The following is a 17,756-nucleotide window of genomic DNA, read 5'->3' on the forward strand; positions in this document are numbered from 1 at the left end:
ATACCCACAATAAGTATAATAACTACACCTGTACAATACCCACAATAAGTATAATAACTACACCTGTACAATACCCACAATAAGTATAATAACTACACCTGTACAATACCCACAATAAGTATAATAACTACACCTGTACAATACCCACAATAAGTATAACTACACATGTACAATACCCACAATAAGTATAATAACTACACCTGTACATTACCCACAATAAGTATAATAACTTCACCTGTACAATACCCACAATAAGTATAACTACACCTGTACAATACCCACAATAAGTATAATAACTATACCTGTACAATACCCACAATAAGTATAATAACTACACCTGTACAATACCCACAATAAGTATAACTACACCTGTACAATACCCACAATAAGTATAATAACTACACCTGTACAATACCCACAATAAGTATAATAACTACACCTGTACAATACCCACAATAAGTATAATAACTACACCTGTACAATACCCACAATAAGTACAATAACTACACCTGTACAATACCCACAATAAGTATAATAGCTACACATGTACAATACCCACAATAAGTATAATAACTACACCTGTACAATACCCACAATAAGTATAATAACTACACCTGTACAATACCCACAATAAGTATAACTACACCTGTACAATACCCACAATAAGTATAATAACTACACCTGTACAATACCCACAATAAGTACAATAACTACACCTGTACAATACCCACAATAAGTATAATAACTACACATGTACAAAGTACACTTTTTAGGAGATGACCATATTGCTTGTAAGGAAGAGAGCAGAAAAAAAACAAGTCATTTTAACTACAAACAGAAATGAATTATTTTGCTGTTAATTGTATTCTAGGCACACAAATTGTCTGTTTTACTGGCACAGACAGTAAATGACATCTCCTACTGGCCCAAATGCTTGAAATCCATACTCTATAAGTTATTATAGACTGAAAAGGAGTGAAAAATAAATAAAAAAATACTCTAGTCAAAATTAAACGTTCATGATTCAGATAGGGCCTATACTTTTAAACAACTTTTCAATTTACTTTTATCATCACATATACTTTGTTCTCTTGGTATTCTTTATTGAAAGCTAAACCTAGGTAGACTTATGTGCTAATTTCTAAGCTCTTGAAGACCGCCTCTTATCTTAATGCATTTGACAGTTTTTCACAGCTAGAGGGCATTCGTTCATGTGTGCCACATAGATAACATTGTAGTCAAGCCCATGGAGTTACTTCTGACTAGATAAAATGCAAGTCTGTCAAAAGAACCAAAATAAAGCGGCAGTCTGTAGAGGCTTAGATACAAGGTAATCACAGAGGTAAAAAATTGTATTATTATAACTGTGTTGGTTAAGCAAAACTGGGGAATGGGTAATACATGGATTATCTATCTTATTTAACAATACAAAATCTGGAGTAGACTGTCCCTATAAAAGGCTTTAAATCATGGGTTTGTATTTTACTAGCAAAAAAGTGTGTAATCACTGCTAAAAAAATAACATACAAACATAGCAGCTAAAGCCGATAAATTATTACTCTTTGTCACTGGTATATTTCAATTTTGTGCTGCCTAGGAACTCAAAATTCAGCTGCCCTCCTCCCCCAAGGTTTTAGGCCTTTTGACCATAATACTTTTTAGTTAGGGAGTAATGTGATTTTCCTTTCTGGCATTTCTAAAATAAAAATACGCCCCTGCTCTGTGTATAATACTATCACTCGCCTAGACTATATGATTGCTTGTCTGGCAGTTAAGATGGCTATGTGATTCCTTAAGGGTAAAGCTTTCTACCTCTTACCTGCTATGTGATAAAATACACTTAACCCAATAAACACACGGACACCAGTTATGGGAGAAAAAAACCCTTCCCTGTCCGGGGATAGGGGTCGCATTTATTAAACAATAACTTAATACTTAAATAACTTAATAACAAATAACTTAACGTTGGCCGGCAAGAAACATCCCTGTCCTACAACTCCTAAGCAAGGGGTGCGACCGCCCTAAAGGAATGGGGGGCGCCCCCCATTCCGACAGCCTGGAGGGCTTTTTTAGGAGGGATCGTGCATGGAGCCACGAGCTTCAGCCCTTGCAGCTGTCGTTGAATGGGCTCGCCTGTCCCCCTACTCTTTTCACCCCGCCAGGCTGTCCCTACCGGATATTTGTCGCACCCCTTCTGCCGCTGCAACAGAAACATTACGCCATGTTCCTACCCAACTAGAGTTGAGGGACCCCCGAACTCCTAAGACAACGGTTCCTTGGCCAAAAGACTGTTAGTTCCGAAGGGGGTCCCTAGCAGAAATTAAGGCACTTTGGGCTTACCAAGGTCCGAGTGACTATTCAGCCCTCAGCCAAAGTGATACTATTGCCAGCATCTTCCCGGATCACCGTCAACTGGAACACACCATCCATAACTGGAACAGAGCATCTGTAACTTGGGAGGGAAGGGAGGGAAGACAAGAAACAGGTTAGTGACCCTACTTCCTGCCTGCAGCCCCTAATATAGGCTCTGCAACATCTCCCTCTAGCTGTCAGACCAGCTAAGACACCTAGGAACTACTACACCTAGCAATTAAGCCAAAAGTTAACCCTTAAGTTGCTGCGTTCTTAGTCACCTCTCCACTTTCCTAAGGGTAAAACTTTCTACCTCTTACCTGCTATGTGATAAAATACACTTAACCCAATAAACACACGGACACCAGTTATGGGAGAAAAAAAAACCTTCCCTGTCCGGGGATAGGGGTCGCATTTATTAAACAATAACTTAATACTTAAATAACTTAATAACAAATAACTTAACGTTGGCCGGCAAGAAACATACCTGTCCTACAACTACTAAGCAAGAGGTGCGACCACCCTAAAGGAATGGGGGGCGCCCCCCATTCCGACAGCCTGGAGGGCTTTTTTAGGAGGGATCGTGCAGGGAGCCACCGAGCGTCAGCCCTTGCGGCTGTCGTTGAATGTGCTCGCCTGTCCCCCTCCTCTTTTCACCCCGCCAGGCTGTCCCTATCGGATATTTGTCGCACCCCTTCTGCCACCACCCAAAGAGGACACGGAACTCTTGCCGCCACTAAAACCAGAGGGAAGCCAGGGAACGTCTAATATTGCCCAAAAACAGATCGTTACCTACGTCAGAAAGGTGTACCTCATCCCTGCGGAAAAACCCAGGGGAATCAATCCTTATGTTCTCGTGGGTGATGACCTTACCCCCTGCTGCTAACACAGCCTTGCCTATGTCCCTATTTAGCTTCCTCTTTACCCTAAAACCTGCCTTTCGAGAACTCATATGCCTCCAAACGTTCCTGGAAATAATTTGCGACCACACAGTCTTGACCCCAGGAAACTGAGTTGCCAACCACTTAATGTCCGCTAGCATAACACTAGCCAGATCGCCCATGGGCATAGTCCCAACATCATTGCCCCCTAGGTGCAAAACAATCACGTGGGGGCGCCGCCTTCTGGCCTCTGCCACTTGAGTCGGCAACTCCGACCACATCATTCCTCGCTTGCCCATCCAACGAATGCCCATCCTTTGTGACGGCAACCCCAACTGCAAACCTCCTGCACTTGCTGCTGCACGCAAGGCTGCCCAATGGACATACGAATGTCCCACAATCCATACTCTTTTGCACGGCAGCCCCTCACCTGTAATAACAAAGAAATAAAACAAACCTGGCTTCCCCAAACCTAAACAACAACAAAAACAAATCAGAGCTATCTGAAGAAATCAATGAACAATGCTTTGCTTCAGTGGCCTTATATACTTCTTAAATTTAGCTGAAGCCCACCGACCTAAGACTTTGATTTCACTCTCCGAAGACCCCGCCAAGGCCGCATCTGTAGCGGCCCCTATCCTGAATGAATGTGGGGCCACCACAGAGGGATTCCATCCTAAACTCAAAACCACTTTCTTCATAACTACCCGAAACTGAAATCCCAATAAGAAGGAACCATTGTTGTCAACCAGAAACACCCCCTCCACATTTGGTCTGATTCCCAAGTACCTTCTACAGCACCTAACTGGGCAAACTGATGGCTCCACCTGCGAAAGCAAATTGAGCCATCTACCTTTTCCCGTCTGATCTGTCTTGGAACAAGCCACAAAAACTAAGATAACTTCCCCCTCAAACCTCACATGATCCCTGAGCAGCGCTGACCCTGTTGAATCTTTAGATGGAGCTACCAACTCACTGATACGCAGCGCAGCAAAGTATGCTAGGGAGAATGATGTTGCAAAGAGGACAACTTCGTACTGCAGACTGTTGGGGGGACCTGCATCATGCTACTTAACCTATCTCTAGTGATTGGTTCCCTAATGTCTTTATTTACCCCTTTCATCCTATGCGCTCCCTTAATAGCTGCCCTCGCTAGGAAAGATTTGGATATGTCAGGTACTCCGTATAACTTGGAGAAGAACGAAATGGCTGCTGCCCTGCTGCCAATGGCGCCAGGCGCCAGGCCCTTCTCATGTAAACATGCAACCCACTGCAAAAAAGTGTGTGCGCCTGGTGTTTTCCAAGACAATCCCTGTATGGACAGAAAATCCTCCCATTCGGCCCAATACTTGTGGTTCTGTAATCGCCTGTACCATAACTCAACAGCCACTAAAATGGGGAACAGTTCAAGTAATGTTAGTTTTTTTAACCACCCTGTGCCGCTCCATGCGGCCGGCCAGGTGGCTGCACACCACAATCCCTCAAAATGAGACCCCAACCCATGACTCCCAGCGGCATCAGTGTACAAGTGCAGTTGTTGGCTGCTGACCGGTTTGGGCAACCAGATCGTCACTCCATTGAACTCGCGCAGAAACAAAAACCAAACTGCAAGGTCTTTCTGGTTATCTAAAGAAATTCTCACCGGGGCCCTAGGCAACCTAAGTCCCCTAGTTGCAGCTTCCATCCTGCGGTTAAATATCCTACCCATCGGAATCACCCTGGACGCAAAGTTTAACAGGCCAAGCAAAGACTGAAAGTCCCGTAGCGTGGACCTCCCAGCTTCCCTGGTAGCCTGAATGGCTGACAAAGCAGAGTCAACTTTTGCACGAGGCAGCCTGCATTCACCCTCTACTGTATCAATTTCTATACCTAAGAAGACAATGCTCGTACACGGGCCTTCAGTCTTCTAAGCCGCAAGCGGAACGCCTAAACGCGAGGACAATTGTTTCATGCTATCAAGAAGTCTAGCGCAATCCCCAGATCCCGCCCCTCCTATCAAAAGTAAATCATCTAAATAATGGGCTACATGCCCCAGCCCGGACTCGTGAACCACTGCCCAATGCAAAAATGAACTAAAGAGTTTGAAATATGCGCACGATATGGCGAAACCCATTGGCAAGCAGCGATCCACATAGTACCGATCCTGAAACATGCACCCCATCAGATAGAAGCTCCCCGGATGGATAGGAAGGAGGCGAAAAGCAGATTCTATGTCCACCTTTGCCATCTCTGCCTCAGTCCAAAGTCCTTGAATGACCGCTAGGGCGGATTCGAAGGACTGATACGAAACTGACGTGTCTCCTTCATCAAGAGCGTCGTTCCCAGATGCGCCCTCAGGGTGAGACAAATGCTGGATCAGCCTGAACTTCCCTGGCTCTTTCTTTGGCACTATGCCAAGTGGAGAGATAACTAGATTTTCTAAAGGAAAGCGTGAATAAGGGCCAGCCATGCGCCCCAACTCTACTTCCTTTGCTAATTTTTCCGCTACGGCCTGGGGGTGTTGATCAACTGACTTAAGGTTACGAACCACGGGAGAGGGAAAAACTGGGATGCCTAACTGGAATGCTAAAACTAAACGATAAACCTGATCTAAGGAAGCCAGCCGCCGCCTGATCAGGATAAGCCCGGAGCAGGCTACAAATTTCCCCTAGCTTCAGGGGTGTATGTGCCCTTTCCCGCAGTAGCCGGTCTAAATGGAGCCCTCCCCCCGCCTGACTCACAACGCCTGGGGCAATCAGCCCCTGCATGGGGCCCACCGCAATAGATGCAGATGTGCCGAAAAAGACATTGTGCTCCCTTGTTGCACTGCTTCTCCTGAAACCGCCAACACTCTCTCCCTCCGCGCCTTCTGAACTGCCTGTTTGGTATATTTGACATTGTGGGCCTCGCAGGTGCAAGGACCGCGCTATCCGACAACTCTAGACCTGGGAACAAATCCATCTCCTTCATCCCAAAGTTAAGAATGGGATTAGATTCTAACCTGCGCCTGAACTCAGCGTCATATTGACGCCATGCTGTCCCCTTTCCTCTAGTATGAATGTCATCGATGACTTCCATATACTTGAGGATATTGAGGTTATGCTGAGGGTTAGCCTCCAAGTAACCGGAAGCTAACACGCGGAAGCACTGCATCCAATCCTCATAAGTCTCAGGTCTCTTAACTTTTTTATCTCCTGACCCCTCTTCTACCCTTTCTTTCAAATCCTAAGCCAACCTAGAAAGCTCAAATATCTTGACATATCTCCCTTCTTTAATACGCCTGGCTATGCGTGGTTTCAGATGTGAATGCAACGAGTGCATTATGCAAGGATAAGTATCCGACGTGCTTGCCACCAGCGACTTGGAGGAACTTACTTGACTACCAGACAGAGAACTAGAGCCTGATATTCCCTGAGATCCTACTGACGCACCTAAACTAACAGTTCCTACAGCGCTAGCCCCTTTCGCATCGGCTATTTTCCTAATATATCTAAATAGCTTGCGCTGAGTCTTATCCTTAAAACCTGAAGAACTATCAGAAGCCCCTGTAGAGTAACTATCCTCCCCCCTAAAGTGGGGTGCAAGCAGGGGCTCACCAGTTCCGGCCGCCGCCTCAGCTCCAGAAGATGCAGGAACAGCTACTAAAGGTGTAGGTCGGGGGGTCTGCCTCACCGCTGGAATCACCACAGCTGCTGAAGTCCCAGCCTGCATTTGCGTCGGCGCAGCAGCATCAGGTGCAGACATTGTAGTCGCCGAAGACACCATCGAAACCTGCAAAACAATAGGGCAAGTGGGGGTATCACTGGATTCAACAATGAGGCCTTCTGCCCCTTGCCCCTGAGTCTGTAGTCCACCCACACCCTGTAAACTGCATGGCCCCCTAGCCAATCAGATTGAGCTTGCATTCTATTGGCTGCCAATAGAATGCGAGCTCAATCTGATTGGCCGATCCAATCAGCCAATCGGATTGAATCCGGACGCCTAATATCTTATTATACCCCATAGAATTTAAGCTCCTTTGGCAAAATCTCCCATTATATACTTGTTTAATACTTCTAAAATTGCTGTACGCTTCATAGAAATATGGCCACAACAAATCTGATGCGTCTAGGCCAAAATACGCCCCTGTGCTGGGTTAAAAATTCTCTCATCTCTCTGTTTTTTTACACACTCAGCTGGTAAGTAAGGATAAATCATGTAAGAGGGTTTATACACTAAAGGGGCAGTCAACACCAAAATGTTTGTTGTTTTAAATGATAGATAATCCATTAATTACCCATTCCCCAGTTTTGCGTAACCAACACAGTTATAATAATACATGTTATACCTCTGTAAGTACTTTGTATCTAAGCCTCTGCAGACTGCCCCTTATTTCAGTTATTTTGACAGACTTGCATTTTAACCAATGAGTGCTCACTCCTCAGTAAATTCACGTGCATGAGCTCAATGTTATCTTTATGAAACACATATACTAACGCCCTCTAGTGGTAAAAAACGGTCAAAATGCATTTAGATTAGAGACGGCCTTCAAGTTCTAAGAAATTAGCATATGAGCCTCCTAGGTTTAACTTTCAACTAAGAATATCAAGAGAACAAAGCAAAATTGGTGATAAAAGTAAATTGGAAATTTGTTTAAATCATGAAAACATTTTTTAGACTTGACTGTCCATTAACGTTCAATCCTGTATCTGTTCTGTACACAATCAGCCGGTAAATAATACGTACACCCTCTTACATGGTGTATCATTAAGCTCACTCATGTACAGACTAAGTAAAGCTCTATATAAAGTATTGTACAGACTAAGTACAGCTCTATATAAAGTATTGTACAGCCTAAGTACAGCTCTATATAAAGTATTGTACAGCCTAAGTACAGCTCTATATAAAGTATTGTACAGCCTAAGTACAGCTCTATATAAAGTATTGTACAGCCTAAGTACAGCTCTATATAACGTATTGTGCAGCCTAAGTACAGCTTTATATAAAGTATTGTACAGCCTAAGTACAGCTCTATCTAAAGTATTGTGCAGCCTAAGTACAGCTCTATATAAAGTATTGTAAAGCCTAAGTACAGCTCTATATAAAGTATTGTACAGCCTAAGTACAGCTCTATATAAAGTATTGTACAAACTAAGTACAGCTCTATATAAAGTATTGTACAGCCTAAGTACAGCTCTATATAAAGTATTGTACAGCCTAAGTACAGCTCTATATAAAGTATTGTACAGCCTAAGTACAGCTCTATATAAAGTATTGTACAGCATAAGTACAGCTCTATATAAAGTATTGTACAGCATAAGTACAGCTCTATATAAAGTATTGTGCAGCCTAAGTACAGCTCTATATAACGTATTGTACAGCCTAAGTACAGCTCTATATAAAGTATTGTACAGCCTAAGTACAGCTCTATATAAAGTATTGTACAGCCTAAGTACAGCTCTATATAAAGTATTGTACAGCCTAAGTACAGCTCTATATAAAGTATTGTACAGCCTAAGTACAGCTCTATATAAAGTATTGTACAGCCTAAGTACAGCTCTATATAAAGTATTGTACAGCCTAAGTACAGCTCTATATAAAGTATTGTACAGCCTAAGTACAGCTCTATATAAAGTATTGTACAGCCTAAGTACAGCTCTATATAAAGTATTGTACAGCCTAAGTACAGCTCTATATAAAGTATTGTACAGCCTAAGTACAGCTCTATATAAAGTATTGTACAGCCTAAGTACAGCTCTATATAAAGTATAGTAAAGCCTAAGTACAGCTCTATATAAAGTATCCCTAACCCTAACCAAACTTTCGCTTTGCATTATGTGGCAAGATGCGCGTCGACTTTGAAACACAGAGTGAACTTGTACCTTGCTGTTTTTCCAAAGAACCAGTGTTTGGTTGTACCTGGTTTTAAGACCGCTACTAAGATTGGATCCCGTGCCGCACTCTCATAGAGTTTAAATTGGAGAGATTCACACCAAGGCAGAACTGCCTATCAAGCTACTGTGTATTGCATTGGAAAAACAATCACACCACTACTACACGGAGGTATCCGGGGAGAACGAGGAATATTCTGCTGAGCGACTATAAGAGCTCAGATTGCTGTTGTGGCACTTATCAAGTGCTGGATTTCTTGTAAGTACAACGGATTGGAGTAGGGGTTTTGTGATAACACCACTGATGTTGCACTATTATGGCGCCTTCTTTTTTCTTTTTGTTTAACACTGCAGAACTGTATACCAACTATCGTCTTGAAGAAGCAGCAAGCCACGGATTTATTATCCACCTGATATAGGAACACTTTCTACCAGCCCCCGGCAATAGGGGTGATCACCACAGCTCGCTATCAAGTGTGTGGGACATTACCCTCTGCCCCAGATAATAGCGCTGCTATACACGATAAGTGATTTATTATATGCACATTATGGACTTGATATTCTGTTTATGAAAACAGTTTGGGTTATTTATTTTTTGATCACTATCATATGTTTAGTAATTTTACTTGACTACATATATCACACTATCACTGCTGTACTATTTGGTTGGTTGATATGTTATATGACTAGCTAATACTAGATCACTCCCATAAGTGATAATTGCACACTTTAGTGGTTTTGATTTTCACTTTGTTTCACACTGTGATTGGATACACAGGACAGCTGATTAGTCAGCATCACCACACTATTGAGTGATACCTAGACTGTGAGGTACATTGCACAGATGATTTGACACATTACTTTTGTAGTATATGTTTAAGAATTAGGCGCATTCAATTTTTGTATTCATTATTTTTGCACCTTGGTCACGTTGGTTTGGTTGGATAGCGACTATATCTGCTGAATAGCAATAGTTAATTCACATACAATATAATTTATTTAATTATAATTTATTTATTTTTTTACACACCTGGTTTGAGAGAATACTTCAGATATCAAGGATTGTATTATAACATCCATACAATTGAATATACACTTAGTTTCAATCATGCAGAGTAAAGAACAAAGAACTAGCAATAGGTTGGCTCTAAGGGCCAATGAGGATGGTATGGAAACAACCTGTGAGGATAACAGTATATTGTCCTTGTCACAATTACTTTATAAATTAGAGGATGCCCTCAAAAGAGAACACAGACATTGGTGGGATGTTGATACCTTGAGAAAATACAAGGAGAAGGGGCATATCCCTAGAGGTTTAAGAATCCTTAAATTATGTTCTTTTAAGAATGATAATGATCTTCTAAAAAAGTGGGAAGACATTCTATCAGAGTGTTCTTTTAGACTTATAGATCTTCTGATAGAATATAGAGAATCTGTTTTAAATCAAACTGAGGTGGAAATAGAACAGATTCAATTAGCTCTATCTAAATATGAGTCCAACACAGAATTCACAAGAAAGATGACAGAGATACAAAATAAGGTAGATACATTCCAGAGGAAATTAATACAGACTAAACTAAAAAATCTCCTTAGGGATGAAAAAGACTACACTGGTGGGGTGGTATACAATTATAATTTTAAAGGAAAGATAGAGAATAGTACATTGGAAGTTTTAGAAGATAATCAAGAGATAAAGAATCCCTTAGTAGATCCCTGGACCAAGGTTATATACAAGAAACCAAAAGATAAGAAAAAGAATGTAATTTATAAAGAACAACCCTTTTCTCCTAAAACACATATCAGATGTAATTCATTTACTTATAGAAATAATGATTATGTGAATTCTAATGGATACCAACAAAACAGACCTTTTAGAGATAGAGAGGAGAGATAATATCTCACATATAATAGAGATAGACCATATAAAGAAAAAGGAGAATCTTCCAACCAGGGGTATTATTATCATAATAATTCACAGAAGAACCAGGGCAAGAACTACACATATTGATCATATGAGAATAGAAGACCATCAGGGGTATATGATGAACAACCACGTCAGGATTTTCAGATAGATCAGAAATTAAAACCAAAAATGTGTCAACAGCGTACAGCACCTATACGTTTGAAACAATTAGAGAGGGATTATGTGGACAACAGAGAAAATATTCAGGTACAAAATATGAGCAATCACAAAAAAAGATCTTACGCAAACGTGGCAGCCGAGGGAGAGCCAAATCAACCAAAAAGAAGAAACTTGAACGGATGAAAAAGAGTATTTTTAATCTTTCAAGTTATGAACTTAAAAATGAAGAGATCTGTGTATTAAATAGGAGTATGGCTTTCTGTCCCTCGAATGACCATAAATTATTCAAGTTATTTGTAGATCTGAATAGATTTATACGTAAATTGTCCATCCAAAGATATTTCTGTGATAAAAAACTACAAAACTCGGATCAAATAGCGATTGTCACGGACATGGTTGATAGACCAATATCGGAGATTATTTTTTATGAAACAGATATACTCTGTGAAGAACTATTTGATGGGTACATTCATATGAATTTGGCGAATAAATCCAACTTTAATCCTCCAATAATGGGGCAAAGTATACAGTTGTTTCAAAATCTGGTTCTTGAAGAGTTCGGGAAGCTAGAAAAGGGTAATATCAGAAGAGCAAATTTAAATATATATGAATACAAAGCTCTTTCTAGATTCGGTAATAACAGTGACTTGGTAATAAGACAGGCAGATAAAGGAGGCGGGATAGTCGTGCAAGACTATAAAGACTACCTCAAAAAGGCCAAAATAATATTATTGGATATAGAATATTACAAGAAATTTACCTTTAATCCAACACAGAAATTCCTGGCCAGCCTAATTAAGTTGATTGGTAATGGATGGCTTGAAGGGATTTTGAACAAAAAAGAAAGATATTTTTTGATACCTCACAACCCTAACTTAGCTTATTATTACCACCTTCCCAAGATTCACAAGTCCACCATAGATCCACCAGGGCGACCCATCATATCAGGGATTGGGAACCTGACCTGTACTTTATCGGAGTAGGTGGATAATTTTTTAAAGAAATCAGTTTTTATGTTGCCCTCTTATATCAAAGATACACCTGATCTGATCTCCAAGATCTCAGAAATTAAAAGGGGAAATAGAAATCTTATTTGGATGACATGTGATGTGTCCTCTTTGTATTCGAATATATCTCACACGATAGGTATAGAGACAGCTGATTCTTTTTTAAGAAGAGATATATATTTGCAAGAAAAACAACGTTTATTTTTACTTTAAGCAATGTCTTTCGTATTAAAACATAATTATTTTGTTTTTCAAGAGGAATTTTATATCCAGATCAAGGGGACAGCCATGGGGACCAGGTTCGCCCCAAGTTTTGCGAACTTGTTTATGGGGTCTTTGAGGAAAAATACATCTATTCCACTCCTCATAAGGCGAACCTGGTCTTCTATGGCCGTTTCGTTGACGATTTGTTATTTATCTGGGAAGGAACTAAACTGGAAGCAGTTAATTTTGTTAATTCATTAAACAACAATGAGATGGGAATTGATTTTACCCATCATATAGATGATCAATCCATTGAGTTTTTAGATCTCGTCCTAGGATGGGACACATATGGGAATATTACCACCAAGACGCATTTTAAAGCTGTAGATACCAATAGCTACCTCAATTACAATAGCAACCACTATAAACCTTGGAAAACTAATATTCCATTCAATCAGTTTTGTAGAATAAGAAGGAATTGTACCGATTTAGAAACTTTTGAAGAACAATCAATGCTTTTGAAAGAAAGATTTGTGGAGAAACAATATCCGAGAGAATTAATTGAGGAAAGCTACACTAGAGCCCGAGATAGGGATAGAAATGATTTGATTAACAAGAATATGATACAAAATAATTTAGAAATAACTATGCCTAATGATATTAATAATAAAGACTCTATCAAGTCTATAAACAGTAAAGAGGAGGGAAATAACATGAATATAAACAAAAATAAAAAAGGGTTGAGATTTATTACGCAATACAACAACAACTTTAGAAAAATTAAAAATATACTCAATAAATATTGGTTTATACTTAAAGGTGACCCATTATTAAAAAACTGTCTAGATGAAAGACCGGTCTGCACTTTTAAAAGAGCTCCAACTTTTAAAAACAAACTGACCCCTAGTAAGATCCTGATGAAAAAACAACTAATAGGATCCATAGTGAATAAAAAGAGTAAGAACAGTTTGGTAAAATCTGTTTTTTTTTCAATGTAAAAGAGCCCTGTGTGGTCCAGGGAAAAAAGTGACTGTGACCTCCTATGCTACAAAAGAGACATTTGAGATAGATACACATTTTACTTGTGATTCGTGTTTTGTTGTATAACTTTTAGAGTGCAAATGTGGGGTCCAATATATTGGAAGGACCTCTAGACCCCTCAAAAAGAGATGGGGGGAACATATGAGGAATCTTAAAAATAAAACCAAAAACCATAGTATTCCCAGACATGGCAATAAATGCCACATAGGGGAAACCAATATTTTCAGATTTTACCCACTTGAACAAGTTCTTCCAAAATGGGGTAGAAATAGATTTTTCACCTCAGACAAAGAGAAACCTATTGGATCTGGAGGATGAAGACTCTGAATCCATATGGGTTAAATGAGAATATTGACATGGCTGCTTTCAACAATTAGCGAATCATGCTACTACTATTACTAGAGGGGTACATTTTTGACATGCAACTACTATTACTAGAGGTACTTTATTTTAATGAGACATATATTGAAAACACATTCATTTTATCACAGAATACATAGGAACTGGTTATCATTCATGTGACAGACCCCTCTGTCAACCTCCCTACGGATTATGGATTCAGGCATTATGTTAAGTCACCCTGTGCCCATTATAGGTACAGGGTGCAAATCCAACAGTACTGGAGGGGTTAACTTCAGTTTTGAGTAACTGTTTGGTCTAAGACAGTTGTTGTTAGCCGTTGTAGTTGTTGCACCAGTTTTAAGCAGTGGCTAGAAGCAAAATAAATAGCTGATTTAGACTTAAACTTGGACTGAATTATTTAGACAACATTTTTAAGAAGAGGATGTCTCTGCCTAACTAAAAGATATTGCGGATCCTACTGCCTCTCCGCTATAATTAGCCTCTTGTAGCTTCTTTATAGTGTAGGTTCATATGTAGTTCAGTTATATTGGATTAAATGCCCATATTTTAGATATACCCCTGATCGCAAGATATATATATATATATATATATATATTTTTTTTTTTTTTTCCTGATTATTTTAGGGACCTTTATGACCTTTTTAACAGAGATTTATCACCTATATTGTTTATAATATAGTTGGGGTGAACTAGGAATATTTAGTATAACAACATTGCTAGTTAGTAATTGACAATACCATCCTGATCCATATGATGAAACTTGTTGGTGGTCGCTGAGATCCCGTGATTATATAGATCTGGATGCCGAGAGAAACCTTGTATATTATGAATTAGAATATATGCGTATCAGATAAATTCTTGGAGAATTTGATAGTTTGGACTTCTACAGTTGGGACTGCTAGGATTAAGTTGCACGCTGCACTGTTAGGTTTCTATCAAGATCTGGTTAGGATATTTCCTGTTAGTAATTTAATATCTGTGTTGCCCGCAATGTTTTTCAGACAGATGATTTAGGCACTGGAGGGCTATCTGTCCGTTTGATATGTTACAATTTTAGATTAATATTGTTTTGGACATCTTATATCTCTAGACAGGTATAGGAGGAATTTCCTTGCCTTATTTTTATTTGTTCATACTCTAAGTGTGACACATTAAAAACACTGTTGGATTGTAAGGGATTTTTGCAATGCGCGAATGCGAGTTTTCCGGCAAATAAAATACAAACATACTTTTGTGTAAAAGGAACATTTAAGCTATAGTTACAAATATAACATTTCTATTAAGCTCTATATATACTATATTCCACCACCGGTGTATTGAAAGGAGATTGATACTGTTGTAGGTTATATTTGACACAATCTATTTCTTTACCATGGAGGTGTGTTGCTACAAATTTATTCTGATTGGGTGACGAAGCATGTGAAATGATTGGTCTCTCTGTGAGGGGAAATTTTCACGCGTGCGCATTGCAACCCATAGGACGCTCACGAATGTATTTAAATCCGTGGATAATGAAACATGTAATTCACCTGATGAAGCGGTAGTTGTAAGACCGAGAAACGTCGTATTTTAACATTGTTTTAATAAAGTCGTTTAATTATATGAGACTTTCCACGGATGCTTCTTGTACTAGAGTAGCCTCATAGACACATTGAGCTGAAGTCTGGGGTAACTTCTGTGACGGCAAATAGATCACACTGTTTGGTTTGATCCTACAAACCCTTCTTCCCTGTGCACCGGTGTTTGGACAAAGACACCACTACTACACGGAGGTATCCGGGGAGAACAAGGAATAGTCTGCTGAGCGACTATAAGAGCTCAGATTGCTGTTGTGGCACTTATCAAGTGCTGGATTTCTTGTAAGTACAACGGATTGGAGTAGGGGTTTTGTGATAACACCACTATTGTGGCGCCTTCTTTTTTCTTTTTGTTTAATCACACAAGGACCTGCACATAAAAGAAAGCTGACAGGTAACTGTGTGAAGTCATATGCCTGTTTAACGTTTTCACAGCTTGAATCTCTTTGCGGGGAACTTTCTGCTAATTCACATACGGGCTACAGTGTAACAGCTTGAGGTACACCTAGATGCAGTTTGGTTGCAAACAGCTCAAATGGATTCTCTGTCATATGTTATTAAAGGGACACTGAACCCAAATTTTTTATTTCGTGATTCAGATAGAGCATGAAATTTTAAGCAACTTTCTAATTTACTCCTATTATGAAATTTTCTTTATTCTCTTGGTATCTTTATTTGAAATTCAAGAATGTACTTTTAGATGCCGGCCCATTTTTGGTGAACAACCTGGGTTGTCCTTGCTGATTGGTGGATAAATTAATCCACCAATAAAAACGTGCTGTCCAGTGGTCTGAACCATAAAAAGGCTTAGATGCCTTCTTTTTCAAATAAAGATAGCAAGAGAATGAAGAAAAAATGATAATAGGAGTAAATTAGAAAGTTGCTTAAAATGTCATGTGCTTGCTATCTGAATCACGAAAGACAAAATGTGGGTTTAAGGAACATTTGTAACCCTAATATAAGGCTTGTGAGAACATTTTTACCTTGTAGCCTTTTTCAACTTACCATAAGGTTGTATGGTTGGACGGTATTATCATGTTTGAGAGCAGAATGTGCTGACTTTAAATATTTCTTAACCACCTTTTTAAGAATATTGACTGACAAACATTGCTATTTTTGTTGATGTATATCGTCTCCCCACTTCATTGTCTAACAACCTTCTGTTACATATGATTAAGAAAAATAACCTATGCATATATCTCTTTAATAAGGCGTTTGCCACCCTAACCCTAATATATATACAGGGAGTGCAGAATTATTAGGCAAGTTGTATTTTTGAGGATTAATTTTAATATTGAACAACAACCATGTTCTCAATGAACCCAAAAAACTAATTAATATCAAAGCTGAATAGTTTTGGAAGTAGTTTTTAGTTATAGCTATTTTAGGGGGATATCTGTGTGTGCAGGTGACTATTACTGTGCATAATTATTAGGCAACTTAACAAAAAACAAATATATACCCATTTCAATTATTTATTTTTACCAGTGAAACCAATATAACATCTCAACATTCACAAATATACATTTCTGACATTCAAAAACAAAACAAAAACAAATCAGTGACCAATATAGCCACCTTTCTTTGCAAGGACACTCAAAAGCCTGCCATCCATGGATTCTGTCAGTGTTTTGATCTGTTCACCATCAACATTGCGTGCAGCAGCAACCACAGCCTCCCAGACACTGTTCAGAGAGGTGTACTGTTTTCCCTCCTTGTAAATCTCACATTTGATGATGGACCACAGGTTCTCAATGGGGTTCAGATCAGGTGAACAAGGAGGCCATGTCATTAGATTTTCTTCTTTTATACCCTTTCTTGCCAGCCACGCTGTGGAGTACTTGGACGCGTGTGATGGATCATTGTCCTGCATGAAAATCATGTTTTTCTTGAAGGATGCAGACTTCTTCCTGTACCACTGCTTGAAGAAGGTGTCTTCCAGAAACTGGCAGTAGGACTGGGAGTTGAGCTTGACTCCATCCTCAACCCGAAAAGGCCCCACAAGCTCATCTTTGATGATACCAGCCCAAACCAGTACTCCACCTCCACCTTGCTGGCGTCTAAGTCGGACTGGAGCTCTCTGCCCTTTACCAATCCAGCCACGGGCCCATCCATCTGGCCCATTATTATCGGTTATTTGTAGAGCGCCAACAGATTCCGCAGCGCTAACATCAAGACTCACTCTCATTTCATCAGTCCATAAAACCTTAGAAAAATCAGTCTTGAGATATTTCTTGGCCCAGTCTTGACGTTTCAGCTTGTGTGTCTTGTTCAGTGGTGGTCGTCTTTCAGCCTTTCTTACCTTGGCCATGTCTCTGAGTATTGCACACCTTGTGCTTTTGGGCACTCCAGTGATGTTGCAGCTCTGAAATATGGCCAAACTGGTGGCAAGTGGCATCT

The sequence above is a fragment of the Bombina bombina genome, chromosome 9 (assembly GCF_027579735.1).
Source record: "Bombina bombina isolate aBomBom1 chromosome 9, aBomBom1.pri, whole genome shotgun sequence".
Lineage (NCBI taxonomy): Eukaryota > Metazoa > Chordata > Amphibia > Anura > Bombinatoridae > Bombina > Bombina bombina.